Source organism: Orcinus orca, chromosome 7 (genome assembly GCF_937001465.1).
Source record: "Orcinus orca chromosome 7, mOrcOrc1.1, whole genome shotgun sequence".
In the NCBI taxonomy this organism is placed as follows: domain Eukaryota; kingdom Metazoa; phylum Chordata; class Mammalia; order Artiodactyla; family Delphinidae; genus Orcinus; species Orcinus orca.
In genome coordinates, this window is record NC_064565.1 from 62,823,820 (window position 1) to 62,833,082 (window position 9,263).

Below are 9,263 nucleotides of genomic sequence, written 5' to 3' on the forward strand. Positions count from 1 at the left end.
ATTTACTAGTTTCCTGTGTACAAATGTACTGGGCTGTATGAAACCATTAATAAAATGCTGTATTCCCCCGAGGCATTTCGCATCCACTATAACCAACACCGCCAAAGACTAACTTACCAAAGACACGTTAAGAAATTAGCGTACATTTAATAATTTACCCAATTGTGGTGATTGGGAGAGGAGGGGAATTATCATCTCTTTTCCAATCTTTAGTGGAGACTTTGTAGAGAACGTTGTTCACAGCTTTTTTGAGGTATAATTAACATATGACAAACTGTACAGATTTAAAATGTATAGTTTGCTACATTTAGACACAGGTATATACCTGTGAAACCACCACAATCAAGATAATAAACATATACATCATCCTCAAAAAGTTTTCTTCTTCTCCTTTGTAAATTCTTCTTCTAGCTCCTCCCTCTGGAAAACTACTGATATCCTTTCTGTCACTATTAATTTGTTTGCATTTTTTTAGAATTTTATATAAATTGACTAATACACAGTGTAACCCTTTTTGACTGCCTCCTTTTATTCAGCGTAATTATTTTAGATTTATCCATGTTGCGTGCATCAACAGCTTGTTCCTTTTTATTGCTGAGTAGCAGCCATCGTATGAATACTCCAGTTTGTTTATCCATTCACTTTTTGATGGGTTTTGGGGTTGTTTCCAGTTTGGGGTGATTATGAACAAAGTTCTAGGAACATTTGTATACAAGTCTTAGTAGACACACATGCTTCCATTTCTCTTGGGTAAATGCCTAGGAGTGGAGTGGTTGGATCAGATGATAGATGCATGTTTAACTTTTTTAAGAAATAACCAGACTCTTAGGGCTTCCCTGGTGACGCAGTGGTTAAGACTCTACCTGCCAATGCAGGGGACGTGGGTTCGAGCCCTGGTCCAGGAAGATCCCACATGCCGGGGAGCAACGAAGCCCGTGCGCCACAACTACTGAGCCCGCGCTCTAGAGCCACAACTACTGAAGCTCACGGGCCTAGAGCCCGAGCTCCGCAGCAAGAGAAGCCACCGCAGTGAGAAGCCCGCACTCCAGAACGAAGAGCAGCCCCCGCTCGCCGCAACTAGAGAAAGCCCGCACGCAGCAACAAAGACCCAACACAGTCAAAAATGAAAAGAATTAGGGCTTCCCTGGTGGCGCAGTGGTTGGCAGTCCGCCTGTCGATGCAGGGGACACGGGTTCGTGCCCCGGTCCGGGAAGATCCCATCATGCCGCGGAGCGGCTGCGCCCGTGAGCCATGGCCGCTGAGCCTGCGCGTCCGGAGCCTGTGCTCCGCAACCTGAGAGGCCACAGCAGTGAGAGGCCCGCGTACCGCAAAAAAAAAAACAACGAAAAAACCAAGCTCTTTTGCAAAGTGGTTGTGCAATCTTACACTCCCACTAATAATGTATGAGAGTTCCTATCCCTCCACATGCTTATCAACACGTGGTACAATCTTTAATTTTAGCCATTGGTATGCAGAGGTATCTCATTAATCTCATTAATCTTGAGTGGAGAGACATGAAGGGAAAAAAAAAAGATTGGTGCAGATTCATCTAGGGAAGATGCGTGTCAGTTAATCTCATGCTACTGGGATCCCTCGAGCTGCCCTAGTTCTTGTTCGTGGTGAGCCTGGATCTTCAGTTGATTTTATAAATTTAAAAGCTACCCCACGCCTTCTAAGACTTCCTTTGCCTTTGAGGTAGCTAGAATAGGCCTCTGTTGCTTGTAACCAAAGACCTCCATCTGCTACAGGTGGCTCTTGTTTACTTCTGCCTGGTTGGCTGCTTCTCATCTTCTATTGGGAACAAATCCTACCCATCCTCTAACCACTTTGCCTCTAGATTCTAACACCTGTAAACCAAGATCTACTCCTCTTACACTTTGGATTTATGAGCCAATAGACCCTCCTTTTTGGCTGGCCTGACCCAGCTTTCTGTCACTTAGGACTGAAATCACCCTGTGCCCAACCTCCCCTTTGTCTGTTCTGTATATGCGTATCAAGTGCCAAGCATGAAGCCTGGGAGTCAGCAAGTGCTGAGTAAATAAATTACTACATTCTTAAAATCCAAGACATTTTTATAAATCTGCAGATGACAGAAAAGTGGAAATGTTTCTTTGCACAGCACAGGGGTTAAGCACACCTCTCCTGAAGCCAGACTGCCTGAATGTGAATCCCAGCTCTGCCACGTATCAACTCTGTGACCTTGGGCAAGTTATTAATTTCTCTGTGTCTCAGCTTTTTCATCCATAAAACGTGGATGATAATAGGACCTATCTCATAAAGTGGTTATGAGGATTGAATTAGTTAATTTACAAAAAGCGTTTAAACAATGCCTGATACATGCAAGTGTTTTAAAAAATTTTTGTTTTGTTTTGATGCTGACAGTCTTTTGAATGATACAGTCAGGAATGAAAAAGATGTTGATGTGCTCTCAAGGAACAATATGCTAACACCTCAGTTACTAGTTGGAATCTTAGATGAAATGGCTACTTTCCCTGAGAATCCGTTTTTAACTATTTAACCAGGCATATACAAAGTCCCTTACTCTGGCTCAAATAATTAAACACAGGTGGTTTAACAGAAGTTCATATAATACAGACCCTGAGTTTGGGGAGTGGCATGGGGTTAGCTGACCACAAGCTCATTTTGAGCGAGAAGAAAGGCAAGGCTGTCATAAAACTTTCAAAGATTAGACAGCCTTGCTATCAGCAGTGTCAATTAAGGAAGTACAATGTTTGGGTCTTCATTCAGCGTTCAAGTAGGAATACAGATTCAGCACTTGAACAGGCTGGAGAGCGTCTGGTGGAGAGCGAGCCCGAAGTGAGGCATGTAGCAACCCGAGAATTTGAAGGACAGTTGAGAGCCTTCAAAATGCTTGTTCTGAAAAACAGGAGACTCAGAGAAAATGAAATAACAGAGACTTGAAGTGCTGTCCTGTGGCGGAGGGATGGGAGGGATGGGACTTCATCCGGCGTGCTCCGAAAGCCTGGGGGGCTGGGGAAGGCACCGGTGGCAGACCCCAGCTCGGAGTGAGTACGCGCTCTTTACCCAGGAGAGCTGTCTAGTGATGGAGAGCGCCGCCTTGCAAAGCTACAAGCCCCTGACCCTGAGAGGAGCCGGGCGAACATGAGTTTAGGGACATATTAACAAAGAACCCAAGGAGGGATGGGTCATCCATAACTACGCTATTTCATTTCACATTCTGAAAAAACATGCCTCTTTTATTTAAGTTTATTTTTTAGATTTAAAGGAGATCAAACACTCGACCGATGAGTTGCGACTTTGGAAAAGTAGAAGCAGCTGCATACATTGGTTGCCTTTTGCCCTAATGGGAGTGGGAAGAGCCACGCCTGCCCCCCACGGCAGATTGCCCCCAGCTGGTCCTGTCTTCAGGACCATGACGTGTGGTTAGCAAGGAGTCTGCTTTCCCCGCCGCTGACGCTTGTGGCCACAGCCTCGGAAGGACCCGGAGGAAGCCCCGCCCCAGTGTGAAGTTAAGGTGAGGACTTGCGAATCCATCTGAGTGTAGTTTCTCACTTTGGTCACTTCCTTTTCAGCCCTGGAGGCCCGGAAGACCGGGTTGATTGTGCAGATCCTGTCTGCAAGTGCATTTCTTTCTAAAGAAAAAGTTGCCAGAATGCTTGCTCACAGAACAACTAGTGGCTGAAGCAGAGCCCACACTAAGTAAACACAGGGGATTAAAATGAATCAGGGGGACCAGAATTACTCCACAGTGAAAGCGGTGGTTTACTTTTCCTTTAAAAAAAAAAAACACAAAAACTTTCATTCTATATCTAAACACTGCTCTATCTCCATGCTGCTTTTTCAAAAAGAAAAATCTGTAGAAAGATAGTATATTAAAAGACTAATCAACTCGGTGCTTTGTGACCACCTAGAGGGGTGGGATAGGGAGGGTGGGAGGGAGGCTCAAGAGGGAGGGGATATAGGGATGTATGTACACATATAGCTGATTCACTGTGTTATACAGCAGAAACTAACACCATTGTAAAGCAATTATACTCCAGTAAAGGTGTATTTTAAAAAACGACTATTGTTTAAAAACCTATTTCTTCTACATCGTAGATTCAAATAGCACTGAGAAACAGCCCGTGGACACTTTCATATATATGTGTTTCTAGGAAGAAAAGTAAATGTCTTGTAACACAGAAATTCTTAAATACAGCTGTTTATCCAAATAGAGGCAGCAAGAGGTGTCAGTCAGCGAATCATTTAAACTCCTGGGATCTCTATTGTTGCTTTCCCTGGAAATTTTTTATCTGGGGGTGATGAAATGAAATTTATATTTTAAGGCAGGACAAGAAAAAAATTAAACATAAAATTCTCTCTGTGTGTTTGTTTGGGCCTCCTCTCTCCGTAATGTGCCGTGTGCATCTGCCTTACTCATTAACCAGAGCTCCTCAAAGATGGGAGTGTCTGCTCAACCATAAAGATCAATTTTTGTTCTTTGTTCTGAGGCTAGCAGTGTAACTTCTTAAAAGAATAGTGTTCTTTCCCAGCTCTGTAGGGGGTCATGGTGACTTGCTGCTCACTTTTCACAAGCTTACCTGGACTATGTACCCTTGGTGACCTTTGTGTAAGGTATCAGTGTGTCATTTTGATGTACGATCCTTTGTCTCAAAAATGTATATGACTATGCCTTTGACTTCTAACAGGTGGAACAGTTTTCAGACATTTCTGAGAATGTTTTCCAAGTTATAATTCTCAGTTTGGCTTGAACAAAATTCCCTTTTTTCTTCTTTATAGTTAATTGAATTTTTGTTGACAGGGGTTTGTTTTTTTCTGATTATAAAAGCAATATATAATCATTGTTTAAAAATCTGGAACATATGGAAAGTCCTGAAAAACTTTCTAGGTTCAGAAAAATGATAATGAAAACAAAAAATGCGCATTTTAGGTGGTTGGTGTCACATTTATTAAATGTGCTTGAGCTGGCCTTAATCACACTTTTTTTCAAATATTTTTTTAAGTTATTTATTTTTGGCTGCGTTGGGTCCTCGTTGCTGTGTGTGGGCTTTCTCCAGCTGCAGTGAGCGGGGGCTACTCCTCGTTGTGGCGTGAGGGCTTCTCATTGCGGTGGCCTCCCCCGTTGCAAAGCACGGGCTCTAGGCGTGCAGGCCTCAGGAGTTGTGGCTCATGGGCTCTAGAGCTCACGCTCAGTAGTTGTGGCGCACGGGCTTAGTTTCTCTGCGGCATGTGGGATCTTCCCAGAGCAGGGCTCGAACCCATGTCCCCTGCACTGGCAGGTGTATTCTTAACCACTGTGCCACCAGGGAAGCCTAATCACAACAGTTCTGACACCAGATGTGTTGGATGTTTCTCTACACCAATCTATTCTTCTGCTCTCCAGACACCAACTGGGTGTCCTACAATTCAATTCAGTTCTGACCCTAACTATTCAGAGTTAGCATGCAGAGCCTATAGGACTGCCCAGGCAAAATCCCAGACTATCTGTCACCTGTACTTTTGACTAACCATCTGGCTATTAATAGGGGATTCTCATGATACCCCCTCCTCAGGTTCAATAATTTGGCAGAATGGCTCACAGAACTCAGGAAAGCACTTTACTTACTATTATTGGTTTATTATAAGGACACAACTCAAGAACACCCAAATGGAAGAGATGCATAGGGCAAAATCTTGCACAGAGCTTCCATGCCTTCTCTTTAGGTCACCCTCCCAGCACCTCAATGTTCTCATCAACCAAGAAGCTCTCCAAACCCCTGGTTTAGCGGTTTTTATGGAAGTTTAACTATGTAGGCATGATTGGTGAAATCACTGGCCACTGGTGAATGAATTCCATCTCCAGCCCCTCTCCAGTCATGGGTGGGGAGGTTGGTGGAACTAAAAGTTCCAACCCTCTACTCATGCCTTGGAGTTCCATCCAGAAGCCATCTAGGGGCCTCCAGGTACCAGTCATCTCATGGGCATACAAAAGATACTTATCCCTCTCCAGAGTTTCCAAGGGTTTTAGGAACTGTGTGTCAGGAAACGGGGACGAAGACCAAATATTCATATATATTTCTTATTATGCCACAGTGCTCCTTTAAAAAATGTTTTAAATGCCCTAACAGTAGGTACTGACTGATTAATCTCCTTCTAAGGATCTCAGAGCAATTTGTCAATACCCTTTCTCTGACTGTAAAAGGGTATAGTGAATCTTCTAGATTTTAAAAGCATATGATCCGGGCTTCCCTGGTGGTGCAGTGGTTAAGAATCTGCCTGCCAATGCAGGGGACACGGGTTCGAGCCCTGATCTGGGAAGATCCCACATGCCGTGGAGCAACTAACTCGTGCACCACCACTACTAAGCCTGCACTCTAGAGCCCGTTAGCCACAGCTACTGAGCCCACATGCCACTACTACTGAAGCCCACGTGCCTAGAGCCTGTGCTCCACAACAAGAGAAACCACCACAATGAGAAGCCTCCGCACCACAAAGAAGAATAGCCCCTGCTCGCTGCAACTAGAGAAAGCCTGTGTGCAGCAACAAAGACCCAATGCAGCCAAAAATAAATAAATAAAATAAATTTAAAAAAAAGAAAAAGCATACGATCCTTTGAGCTCTTTGGACTGATTAATTCCCTGGTAAGTAGTCTCAAGAGGTAATGTGCTGATGCAATCTATGCTTATAACTTTGGTGACCCCTTTGCTGGAAACAAAGATTGGATCAAAGTGTTCTGGGCCAGACAACTGAATGCCAGAATTTAAAAACCACCTGCTAAGCACCTGGCTGATTCATTTTAATCAAAATTATTCTGCTAATGGACTTTCCTTCTTTGTATGCTTAACTAACACTTACTGGCAATCCTTGATCCTGGCTTGGGGTGGTGTTCTCTAAGTGTGGCCTTGAAGAACGGCATCAGCATCTTCTGGGAACTTGTTAGAGGTGCAGATTCTCGGCCCATCTCACACCTGCTGAATCAGAAACTCTGGGGTGGGGCCCAGCAATCCGTGTTATAACAAGTCTTCCAGGTGATTCTGTTAAAGTTTAAGAACCACTGCCTTAGGCTGCCCCATCCCCCAATGGGGAATTGGCTCTGACTCACCCTCTCAAGTCCAATCACATGTGTATCTGGAGCTGGGTGGCAGTTACACAGGGACATAAATTCATAAAAACTCTCCTGTACACTTAAGATTTGTGGATTTAATTAGGCCTAGATTTTTTTCTTTTAACTCACAGCCAAACTGTATTTCTAAGAAGGCTGGTTGGGGCTGGGCTTGTCCCCATAAATGAGGGTGTCAGACCCAGGGACCGTGGCCACAGAAGCACTGTTCTCTAACCAGTGATCCCTAGATGGTACCCGCAGCCAAGGAGGCCTGTTCACAGCAACCCCAAAGGGACTTATTGACATTGCTTAGCAGTGAATTAGTCCCCAGGCAACAATCTAAACTTGTTCCATATCACCCTGTGTATGTCTCTGAGATGTGTGGCACAGACACAGGAAGCCCTAACGTGACACCTGACAGCAGGTGGGAGGAAGTTCTGGGCTTTCAAGCTGGAGAAGGGAAGCAGGGGAAATCTAGGAAGCAGTGATAAAACTCAGCTGATCCGGGCTACATGTATATACAAGTCTTGGGCAAGAGAGAAGACGTGGCCAAAAAGCCATGAGTCACACAAGTGGCAAGAACAGACCTGCTGAGAACAGCCTCTCTTCTGCTGACAGATGCTGGAGGAGCGTGAGAAAGGGGGAGGAAGAAGATGGGCCAGGAAGGGCCCTGCAGGGCCACAGCATCTAGCAGGCATCTGTCCCCTGTCCTGGCCATCGGGGTAAGGGGCAGACTCCTGAGAGCCACAGTGTCAGCTCTGCACCCAGTCTCAGGACCACAGAAATTCTCTGCTTCAGCCCTGAGGTGTCTTGTGCATCCTGAAATGAAAAAACACCCAGCTTCCAGTCCCCATCCCGACCCACCAAGAACTGCGTTCTTGATTAACCACCCCTTCTCCACTCTTATTTGGGGAACCCACGCTAGACTTTGCAGCTGGGCCCACTTTTACTAATCCCCAGGCTGCTGGGCACTGAGCCCTGCGCACTGAAGGCTCAGCGAAAGGGAAGTTGGAGAAAATCCGCACCAGCAGGGGGACCCCGAGTCCACGCCCCGCGGTACGCATGCGCACAGCCGCCTGCCCCCTTTCCCGGTCGCGGGAGTTCTGAGAGCTGCGTGTGCTATCCGGGGCCTCGGGAGCGTTGCCAAACCTGAAGTTTTTCATTTAAGTGCTCCCTACAAGGTATTGTTCAGTCCGCCCTTGCCCAGTGAAATGGAAACAAATTTACAGTCATTCCTATCTAAATCAATGAAGTTTCCCTTCATTTCCCAGACCATTTCAGCTGAGAAGCAGACCTCCGCATTTCTGGTTCCAGCTCCTACTCGGTTTTGTTTCTGATGCTTCCATTGCGTAGTTTCACTGTGGGGGCTGCTTGTTAGTTCCTTTGCCCACTCAGCATCCAAACTTTATTTCTATGTTGGGTGAGTCTTCCACTGCATAAGGCTGGGTGGGAAAAGGCCTCCCTCCCACGACAGAACCGGGAGCCGACAGGTAACCTCTCTCTCTCTCTCCATCCCTCAGGAGTTAGCATGGGCATCTGGGGACCTGGGCTCAGCCAGTCAGATGCTGCCACCTGCGGCTTTAACTCTTGTGCAATAATTCAAAGATGAAGGGACCACTGAGAAATTATTTACTGGGACAACAGTGCAGTGTTAAGTGTCCAGGGGTAGCAGAACCAGTGGCAGCTTCCTAGCCCCATTGTCCTAAAGTGTGATGTTGTCAGCTAACTAGCCAGGGCTAGTTTCTGTTCTTGGTCTCCTCTGGCCACTTTAGTGCTTTCTGTCCACTTTCCCCTTCTGTGAGACTTGGGCTCCTTTCCCCAGGTCCCAGGGACAGCAGTCGTCACTACTACAGCAGGCTCTGCACCCAGCACGTCGATCCTGCTGTGGGTGGCAGAGCCTGGTTGTGCAGGAGCTGGCTTTCCTGGTGACTCCTGCACGTCTGCTACTTGTCTGCGGAGAGTCAGCGTTCAGCTTACTTTTTGGCGATTTTATCCCAGGTGTGACAGTTTTCAGCCAATTCAGAGGAGCTTCTGTTTGTGGGAATGCAGCGCTTTTGGCCACACAGGTTGTGCGATAGGGCTGGCATAACAAATTACTACAGACTGGGTGCTTTACAACACAGAAATGTCTTCTGTCACTGTTCTGGTGGCCAGAACTGCAACAAGGTATGAGCAGAGTTGCTTCCTTCTGGAGGCTCTG

The 9,263-nt window shown here is 46.0% G+C and overlaps 1 long non-coding RNA gene across 1 annotated transcript; it reads right to left on the reverse strand.

Annotated features, from left to right (window-relative positions):
• Positions 1-1,655: 1,655 nt before the first annotated feature.
• LOC125965074 (uncharacterized) lies at positions 1,656-9,056 on the reverse strand. The gene is made up of 4 exons (XR_007478573.1): positions 8,358-9,056; positions 7,651-7,882; positions 6,817-6,995; positions 1,656-3,614 (listed from the first exon to the last, which is right to left on the reverse strand). It is a non-coding gene; the product is annotated as an uncharacterized LOC125965074 (long non-coding RNA).
• Positions 9,057-9,263: the final 207 nt, after the last annotated feature.